We start from the raw sequence: 11,092 nt of genomic DNA, 5'->3' as shown, positions 1-11,092 counted from the left end.
GGAGTGCTTTTTTGCTAATTGCCTCTTCCATCTGGATGAGGACTGCCAATTCCCAGCCCTCAGGGACATATTTTTAGGATACAAAATGGGATTAGCAAAAAATGGAATATGTTCAAAATGCAATACCTGCCAATAAAACTTTAGTCTGGATGTCAGCCAGTATGGTTAAAATAAAGTTCTTTAATTGCATTAATTGTATTAATTTTATTAAAATGGTTAACATTTAATAAACTAAAATAAGCTTCAAGTGCCAACATGCTTTGTCAGTTATCCCAGAGCCTTTATATTCCTTGGTCAAAGTATGAGGAGCCAATTAACTTCTTAGTAAGTTTGCACATTTCTCTTTATATCTCAATAAGCAAAAAAGTCTAGAGGCTTACCTTTAAGATGAACATTCAAGGAGTAGCATTGGACACTGGCATTCTCTTCTTAAGGGATGCTTTACAAAGTGTCTTTTCATTTGCTCCTTCAATCCTTCAATGCACAAAGTTACTATAGTTTTACTGAAACATTCACTATCCTCTGCATGGTGGTCATTATCCTCAGCAGAAGAGCAGTGAGTTAATAGCTACGCCCTCCAGAACTATTTGTCTTATTGACCCAAAGAAAAATGTCCAGACACAGTTACTGTATTCAGTTAATGATATAAAAGTACTTATTATGCTTGCCACTGGTCAAGATGAATACAACTGTTTCCAACTAATTGAGGTGACCAGGCCTTGGAGAGTTAGCTCAGAACTTTCTCTGCAGAACTGGCAAACACTTCCCCATCCTTTCTTTACCACTTTTATACCCATTGTCCCGCAACAAAACCCTTAAAACATGTTACCCTTGACCTTTATTTGTCTTTTTGGAACATTGGTAGACTAGAACCTTTATTCCCTTATTCCTTGACCTTTCATATCTCCCAATATGTGTACATCAATTAAATTATAAACTTAGAGCTTTTGTTATAAGATGAGCTTGATCAGAACCATGAAACTTGACCATGTGTGGAAAATGGAACTATAGATATAGAAAATAGGACCCTTACATTTTGTAGAGAGCTGAAATGATAGTTCAGAGGTTATACTGCTCTTTTAAAGTTCAATAGCCATGCTCAAGCCAGGCTAACACCTCATCTGTGTGTACTATTATTGCTGGTCTATTAATCCTAATAATATGCTCATATTGTTAGTCAATATTTCCTCTGCTACTAGATTGTACACTACCCACCAGACAAATGGTTGTTTCTGGAAAATAAATCACCCTTCCCGCTCTCACTGAAATATGGAATTTGCTGCTGTGGGCCAATGCAAGAGTACAGTGTCTCCCCACCCAGTCCCCTTAGAGAGGAGAGCTGGTCTTGTGGTAGCAAGCATGGCTTGTCCCCTTAGCTAAGCAGGATCTGCCCTGGTTGCATATGAATGGGAGACTTGATGTGTGAGCACTGCAAGATATTCTCCTTAGGGGATGGAGCCACTCTGGGAAGAGCAGAAGGTTCCAAATTCCCTCCCTGGCATCTCCAAGATAGGGCTGAGATTCCTGCCTGCAACCTTGGAGAAGCTGCTGCCAGTCTGGGTAGACAATACTGAGCTACATAGACCTATGGTGGTCTGACTCAGTATATGGTAGCTCCCTATGTTCCTAGTTTAGATGACTTAAAATAGATCAGACAAATTAATAGAGGACAAGTCTATCAACAGCTAAATGTAACTCCCATGTATACTCCATGCAGTTTCCAGTTTCTGGAAAAGAAATCACCCTTCCCACTCCCACTGAAATATGGAATTTGCTGCCATGGCCCAATGCAAGAGTACAGTGTCTCCCCACCCAGAGGAGAGCTGGTCTTGTGGTAGCAAGCGTGACTTGTCCCCTTAGCTAAGCAGGGTCCACCCTGGTTGCATATGATTGGGAGACTAGAAGTATGAGCACTGTAAGATATTCCCCTTAGGGGATGGAGCCACTCTGGGAAAAGCATTTAGGTTCCAGATTCCCTCCCTGGGATCTCCAAGATAGGGCTGAGAGAGATTCCTGCCTGCAACCTTGGAGAAGCCACTGCCAGTCTGTGAAGACAATACTGAGCTAGATGGACCTATGGTCTGACAGTATATGGCAGCTTCCTATATTCCTAATTTATTACACAGTCATGGCTGTTAGAGAGCTGCATCTGCATCTCTCACCTCCTAAACTCATACACCTCTCCTGCTTCCTCTAACACTTTCTTATACAATTCTCGGGAAAACTCAGCTCCCGCTGCTGAAGAAAACTTGGAAACTGAGAAGCAATGCTAATGATTTGCATTATATTTCTAGGAGCAGAATTGGGGTTTTTTTTGTGCTGGGGTGGAACAGTCCTGATGACACATTTTAATTACAATGGCACTGTATCAGGACCATTTATCTCACTCTTCTCAGAAGCCACTGTTGTCAGCATTACAGCTTCATTTCAACATACATCTCTACAACACGCTCTTCCATTTATTCAAACATTGAAGCATCTAGTTCAATGCCTCCCATCCAGATAAATTAAGATACTACACAAGGCAGAGACTGTGGAGACAATGGATAGTATTCAGAATAAATAGGAAAAGTTTTTATTAAGTTAAAGTAAACTTAATTCTAAGTATCATCTTGGGAGAAAATCTGAAAGCTTAGAGCTATACTGCTGAAAGCCTAAGCATTAGCATCTTTGCTGATATTAAACAGTAACATGAGTTTATCAAGACTCTGCCCTGGCTGGACTGTGTTTGTCTATGACAGATTATCAATTAGAGCAACCATGTTTCCATTATTAATTGAAATATGCTCTCAAGCTGTTAAATCTCATGGTCCAATGATCACGCTTGACCTACATATGGAGATGTATGCAGTGTGATAAAATCTCTCACTGTCCCTGCAGCCCTTCTAATTAGTGGATGAGTCATGCACCTTTTGCTCAGGGCAGAATTGTAAATCCTGTAGCTTCCCACTGAGTGATGAACAGACATTGTTGAGTACTATATTCTGTTGCATGTTGGCAGCTGAGCATAGGATTGCATGAGGGATTCCTGGCTCAGAATAACACCTCTAAATCCCAACATCAGGAAACAGACCCCATTTGCCACACATGGACAGCTATAACTGCCCAAGTGCAGGTAAGGAAACAGGCCCCATTTGTTGCAATTGGACCTAAGTTGGAGGGCTAAAGGCCACCTCCAGCCTCAAAGGCAGGATGCCTCTGAGTACCAGTTGCAGGGGAGTAACAGCAGGAGAGAGGGCATGCCCTCAACTCCTGCCTGTAGGCTTCCAGCAGCATCTGGTGGGCCACTGTGTGAAACAGGATGCTGGACTAGGTGGGCCTTGGGCCTGATCCAGCAGAGCTGTTCTTATGTTCTAGGATTGCCAGCTGTCCCGCACTGTGTGGGATGTCCCAACTTTCAGCGGGGAAATGCTCATCCTGTTCGGGACACAATTTCTCCCGCTTTTTGACTAGGGATGTGCACAAAACTGGTTTGCCCAGTTCGGTTCAAATTCAAACCGGGTTCGTACCAGGAGGGGGTGGTTTGGTTTTGCTCAAACCCCCCCTGTTCTGAACCGGTTCAAATCTCCAAAAATGGGTGGGGTGGTAGCTGGCACCCATGGGTACCTACCACCCAAACCCTGAAGCAATTGGACACCCCTACGATTTTTTATGAATATTTGAAATTTTTAAATTATTTTTCTCATAGGGTATAATGGGACATGAACCAGCCCACTATCCCCTATTGTGGAGCACCTAGGGGCACAAAAGTGGGGTGAGTGGTAGGCACCCAGGGGTTTCTACCACCCACAAAACCCCAAGGCAATCAGACACTCCTCCGATTATTGGTGAATTTTAAAAGTATTTTTGAATTCCTCATAGGGAATAACGAGGATTGCAGCAAATGTATAGCTTCACATCAAGGGGAAAGGGGTGTCCTAGAGTGGAGTGTGGTGGGTGGTAGTTCCCAATGTGGGAACTATCAGGATTTTTTGAAAGAAATTGGGCAAAGGACTGGTTTTTAAGTGATTTTTGAAGTTTATGTGTCTTTAAGGTTAGCAAATGAGAGTAGATTCATGGTTTGTCATTGAAAATCTTATATGCTACCAAAGAATCTACACTCAGAACACCTCAGAAACAACAAAACCCAGTACCCCATGGGTTAGCAACCCATGGGGGTGGTTGACACCCTCGTTCTGGGCCACCCCAGTGCACCCAAGTGCAGTTATGGGGCTGCTGAAACCTCCATTCTTCCCTATGGAGAAAAACCTTAAAGCCACTTGTGGGTTGCTGGGGTGGCCCAGAGTGAGTGGTGGTGTAGTGCACAGAGGGTGCCAACCTGTCTACACGGTATGTCCTGTCTACACACAGCCATAGATTCCATCTGGACTGTAGTAAACAGTCTGTGCTAGGGTTCCTTGGGTCCACGCCATACCTTATATTCTGTAAAGGTAAAATGTGCCATCAAATCGATGTCAACTCCTGGTGACCACAGAGCCTTGTGGTTGTCTTTGGTAGAACACAGAAGGGGTTTACCATTGCGTCCTCCTGAGCAGTGTGAGATGATGCCTTTCAGCTGCTTCATATATTGCTGCTATAGGTGTTTCCCATAGTCTGGGAATACCATACCTTAAAATTCCTTAATGCAGTAGGAGATGGGACATCCAAGGCTGACATGGCTTCTCTCATCCCATTTTTATATCTGCTGATAGTGAGCAGGACTCCATAAGTGTTACTCCAGGGAATGGGCAATAGGAGGAAATTAAAAGGAGAAATTGCAGCTCACACAATCTCAAGGAATGTAAAAAGAATTTGGCTTTCTGGGTTGCAACCTGGCAACCCTATTCTGTGCCTACCTCCCAGTGCAATCCCTATTTCACATTACTTTTTATTGTGCTCTGGCACTGTTTGTACCAGTTGAATCAGCAAACATGCATATACCAATGTGTCAAGCCATCTAGCTACCCTGATATAACATAGCTTTTATGCAAATATTTTTTTTAAACATCAAAATGGAGGTTAGCTGATACTAGGCATGCTTATCTTGATCAAGTGATAAAAACAGCAGCAGGAGGAAGCTACACAGAGGAATGAGCAGAGGATCAATAGAAAAAGAAAGCGCACACACTCTTTGGCATGCCCAGAAGTGTCAAAGTGTGGGGCCATAGCTAATTGAGCATGTTCCTATGCCAGAAGACTCTATTACAATCTATTCTTTGGCATTTCTAGTGGAAGACAAATGGGACAGAGATGTCATGCAGAGAGGTCTCCCACATTGAGCTAAAGGGGAAACCATTGCTCCTGCATCAACTTTGAGGCTTTGTTTAAGGTAAAGGTAAAGTCTGTAATCAGGGGTGGAGCCACCATTGGGAGAACGGGTTCAAAGAACCCTTTACTGATGGAACCTCCTTTACTGATGGAGTCAAACTGGCTGCCAAAAGGTTCCCGGACAAAATACAAAGTGCTAGTTATAACTTACAAAGCCCTAAACAGCTTAGGCCCTGGGTATCTAAGAGAGCATCTTCTTCATTATGAGCCCCACCGCCCATTGAGGTCATCTGAGGAGGTCCGTCTCCAGTTACCGCCAACTCGTTTGGTGGCTACACAGAGACGGGCCTTCTCGGTCGCTGCCCCGAGATTGTGGAATGGGCTCCCTGCTGAGATACGATCCTCCTCATCTCTGGCAATTTTCAAAAAAACACCTGAAAACCCATCTTTTCACCCAAGCTTTCTCAGCTTCCTAAATTTGGGGGGTTTTAATATCTGGTTTATTTTAAAATTAAAAACCTGATTTTGGGATTTTAATCACTGAAATTGTTTAATTGTTGTTTTAAAATGTTTTTAAATTGTTAATTGTTATATTGTTTTTTAATTTGTTTTAGCTCTTTACTGTTTTAGTGGTTTGTTTTAATTGTAAACCGCCCTGAGCCATTTTGGAAGGGCAGTATACAAATCAAATAAATAAAATAACAACAACAACAAAGACAACAACAACCCGGGCTGCTGACCCTCAGGGGCCATGCTTTGCGGCCCTGACACCCCCCTCCCCTGCTTCTGACGTCAGACATAGGGGTGCTGGTTTAGCTCCTGAGCGGGGCCACACGGCCCTGTTCGAAAGTGAAATGGCTGGTGCTGCATTCATGGCACAGCCAGGAGCGGTTCTTCCCTCCCATACTGGGCAGCAAACATGCCCCCCGCGTCTGACGTCAGACATGGGGGGCGCAGGGTGAGCAGGGCCGCTGCAGCGACCAAGCACGGGCCGCTTGCAGTCTGGCTCCGCCACTGTGTGCCATCGAGTCAGTGTCAACTCCTGGTGACCACAGAACCATGTGGTTGTCTTTGCTGGAATACAGGAACGGTTTACCATTGCCTCTTCCTGCATAGTCTGAGATGATGCCTTTCAGCATCTTCATATATCACTGCTGCTCGATATAAGAGTTTCCTTCCCATTGTCTGGGAAACATACCAGTGGGGCTTGCTATTCAAGTCATTTCCCCGTGGTGCCATTAGGTGGCTTAGAATAGGATTACTCCATTAGTTGAGTATTAAGACAGATAGACAACTTATCTATCATATTTATATACCACCTGATGTGCATCCCAGGCAGTGTCCATAAATTAAAATACCACAAATATAAAAGCAGGATAAAATGATTAAAACAATTTTATGATATTAAACCAATTAAAAATAATTAAAAGGTGCATCTTAAGAGTCTTCTGGCTGCACTGCAAACGCAGAGGTTCTCTCTTAAATACCCTGGATTAAACATGTCATATTTATATCTGATTAACTGGGTTCTGCTTCAAACCCAACCTGACAATATTCTCTTTTTGCTTTTCCTCACCATAGCTACTAATGAGACTTCTGAACGTAATAGGAACACCTATCTTAATTTGAGGCACAATGAGAGTTAGAAATTGCATACTTTGTGATGAAGGCACTAGACTTGTTACATACAAATGCCCTCTCCAGACATGCAGGGGAGAGAGAGAGGTTGTAATTGCATACAGTACCTCTGTGTGATGAGGTTGCACCTGAGTGGTCACATGACCCCGGGGTTAAGGGTGTGCTCTGTCAGGTCAAGCTGGGCCAGGTGGGTGGGCAGTGCCAGGATCCACATAGATCCTGGCCCTCCACAGGTGCATCCTAACCTAGGTTGGGTTGCCCTAGCCTCTGTGTGTGTGTGTGTGTGTGTGTGTGTGTGTGTGTGTGTGTGTGTAGATAGATAAATAAATAGAGAGACAGACAGACATATAGCGTTCGACCTTATCCCTCGAGAAAGACTCTGGAAAAGACTCTGGAAAAGACTCTGGGATTTTGGCATCGAGAAAAGACTGCTTTTGTTAATTTTTACTTTATATTCTGGTTCCACTCTAAAGGTACATTATAACCTCCAAGGGGCTTTGACTGCTCCAATCCCCTCAGATAGAGAGGTCCGCCAAGGATGTATACTGGCCCCCACATTATTTAACCTGTATATCAATTCTATAGTTTCGTTTATTTCCTCCCCTTTCACACATCCTCCCAAGATTGTGAATAGGCATATCTCCATTCTATTATATGCAGATGATATGGTGATTCTTTTGCTAACACCAATGGCCTATAGCATGCTCTCCTTCTGTTAGATAAATACTGTACACAGGAGAACTTGGAGATCAATTATCAAAAGACAAAAGTCATGGTCTTTGCTAACCGGCCCAGAGGGCATCAGTGGTCAATAAGCTCACATAGGATAGAGCAGGTTAAGTCCTTTAGGTTTTTAGGAGTTCATACCAGTAGTTAAATCAATACTCTCTTACTATTACACTAAGAGTGCATCCTATGTTCTTTAATCCTTTAGGTATTTAGGAGTTCAAACCAGTAGTTAAATCAATACTCTCTTATTATCACACTAAGGGTGCATCCTATGTTTCGGCCGTGGTCAAACTATTCTCGGCAAAGGTTTTGCCTCAACTTTTTAATGGAGCTCAGTTGGGCATAGTTAAAAATCTTGATCCATTGGAGGCACTGCAGTCAAAATTTTTAAGAGCTGTACTGGCTGCTCCCAGATATGCCCCCACAGTGGCTCTGAGAAGAGAGGTCGGAATGATTAGGCTTCAGACATGCTTATGGAGAGTTATTATTCTTTATTGGTTAAAAATTTATTTTTTGCAGGAGGGTTTGCTTGCTTTTATAAAACAGGACTCCTTTAAATTTAGATGGCATACTGAGGCCATTGATAAGTTGGCCCGCTGTGGATACTCCTTAGAGGCCATACAGGAGCTTGATTACGACAGAGCTCGCATCCAAATTATCCAATGCCTAATGGATATTGAGTTGCAATATGAAATTTCCCAGATATCTAAAAGATCATTCTTGGGTGACCAATTGACTGGATTTAATTTGGCCCTCTATCTCCAGGTAGTTACGATTCCTGAATATAGACGAGCCATGACACTGGCCAGGTTGGATGACCTTCCATCTGCAGTTCTGTTTGGTAGATATGCAGGAATTCCCTTGGCGAATCATGTATGTCCTTGTGATAAGGGCTGTGTCGAAACAATAGCACATGCCTTTTTACATTGTAGCTTCTATGATGAAGCCAGAGGAAAGCTACTTTCTCCCCTTCCGGTAAATTTTAACGGAAGAGCAGATGATGTTTTATTGAGGTTTTTATTTTCTCTATGTGATGAAGATAAAATTAGAAATTTGGCTAAATACTGTTATATTCTTTGTAAAATACATGCAAATGTTTAGTTTATGTTTGTATGTCTGTATTTGTAATACTGCTGGTCAAGGACCGAATAAATATATATTGTGTGTGTGTGTATACACACACACACACACACACACACACACACACACACACACACACATACACACACATACTTACAATATACACACATACATACACACACACCTATTGGCTGTCTGCTTTCAAAAACTTCTCACCTATGGTTATGGCAATAATTTAAGATTATATCTCTGGTTATTTCCATAGAGTTAGCCCCGAGCATGCTGGTGTGGAAGGAAGAAAATCCATACAGTGTCCCAGTCCTTTCCCCACACACAATTATTAACATGTACACAAGGCATGAAGACAGGCAAGCCACAAAAGGGACAAGAGGGAGACACCAGTAATAGCCACCACCAAGGATGCAATGCTGGGATGAATAGGGACAGTTGCTCTCCCCCATGGGTTGCACCTGTCTGCTTCTCATGGGTTTCTCACCCTTAATGATGCCGAAAATCTTCTTCCGGCAACCATTCCCCTACCTTGCCTCATAGAAGGCCTACAGCTGGATTTCTATAACAGTAACCTGCCTTGGAGTGCTATTGTGCAGAATTTGAAAAAAAACAATGCATAGAGCAGACATTTCAAACATCTGGCCACTGCGACAGTGCCTGTGTTTGGTGTACACTCGTGCTCTGTGCTTGGGGCATGCTCAAAATGAGGGTTTTTGATCTTAAAAGACAACACAACATACCATGACAACTCCGCCTCTTTAGGGAATTGTGTCCATCTTGAAACCATCTTCCCACAGTGTCTAAAAAGCAGCTCATCCAGGAAGCAGCTGAAGCTCAGCAATGCTAGATAACTCTGGAGCCGATATAGATCTGACAGCTTTCAGCTCTCCTACTGAGAAAAAAGTTTAGAAATGACAAATGTAGGAGGGGGGTAAGAAACAAGCGACAGGCACTTTTTACAGGTAAAGGAAAACTATAGCTACTTATTTCCTGCTTAATTCACATCTCTTTGGGCATATGAAATCTCCTGCAGTGTCTTTCATCATCATCTTTTGTTCCTTCCACCCCCATCTTTTTAGTCCATTCTGTTTGTTCTAAAATATTCCACAAGTGAACCACAACTTCAGCATCAAGTGTTTTTTTATAGCAAGCATGAGTAAGGCCTCCTCCCGAACATGGTGGTGCTGGGATTTCTTCAAAGGAGAGAGAAAAACTGAAATCCACTCGAAAATAATGCAAGTCGGCAGCTCTGATGATATAAACGTGAGGCAGCCGTGTCCTCAAATTCCTCTTTTATCTCTGTAACTAGGTTTTTCCATTTCTGTCAATTAGGATCCTTCCTCTTTCACACTCCCACACACATTTTCAGATTTCATAGCAGGTTAGAGTTGGGAGGGGGGCATTTTCAGCTAATTTAAACTGAATGATGTATCTGATTTAGAAGATTCAGAAGTGCCCGTTATTATACATCACTTGGAGAGTAATTATTTCTCTAGCCGCTGCTAGATTCTCTGTAGTGACTTAGGGTTCATTAAAAATGAAGGGCTTGTTTGATCTTCCTTTAGAAGACACCCAATCCTACTACCTGAAATGCTAGATTTTATGGCCCAAAAGGAATCTTTTTCTGTACAGTCTATATGGCTTTCTTACAGATTTTCCCAAAGGCAGATCTTAAAACATGGTTAATAAAACTAAATTTTTGGTTGCACAAACTCTCCTTATGTTGGTCAGAAAGTGTTAAAGGAATGTATAGAAAGAAGGAACCAATTTGTGACTATTTTTTGCTCAGTTAGCCCCTGATCAAAAAATCAATGCAGTGGCACTGCACTCCGTTTCATAGCTACAAGAAGAAGTTTATTACATGTGTCAAACTGTTTAGCACTCTTATCCTTCAGACATGCCAAGCTTCTAATGTGGGAGTGCCCTGAATTGCTCAAGTTCAATATAGAAATGCTTGCTTGGATGAAGGGTTTCTCTTTCTTGCCCTCCAGTCTGTTATCTAAGTAGTGGCCATAGACCCCAGGCCTAGCATTACCCTTTACTTATCTGATGGTGGGGGGATGAACAATATGAAGAATCAAGGAACACCTCCATGGACTGCTTAGCACAGCGGTAGGCAAGTTTAACTCCAATTGCTGAACTGATTGTTTGATGAAGTGCCATCAAGTCAGTGTTGACTCTTAGCGACCACATAGATTCTCTCCAGAATAACCTATCTTCAGCTTGGCCTTTTAGGTCTCTCAGTGTTACATTCATTGCTGTCATAATCAAGTCCATCCAGCTTGTGGTCATCCTCTTTTTCTCTTTCCTTCAACTTTTCCCAACATTATGGACTTCTCAAGGGAGCTGGGTTTTCACACAATGTGTCTAAAATATGATAGTTTGA

This window comes from Hemicordylus capensis, chromosome 5 (assembly GCF_027244095.1).
Source record: "Hemicordylus capensis ecotype Gifberg chromosome 5, rHemCap1.1.pri, whole genome shotgun sequence".
NCBI lineage: Eukaryota > Metazoa > Chordata > Lepidosauria > Squamata > Cordylidae > Hemicordylus > Hemicordylus capensis.
This window is presented reverse-complemented; position numbering follows the sequence as displayed.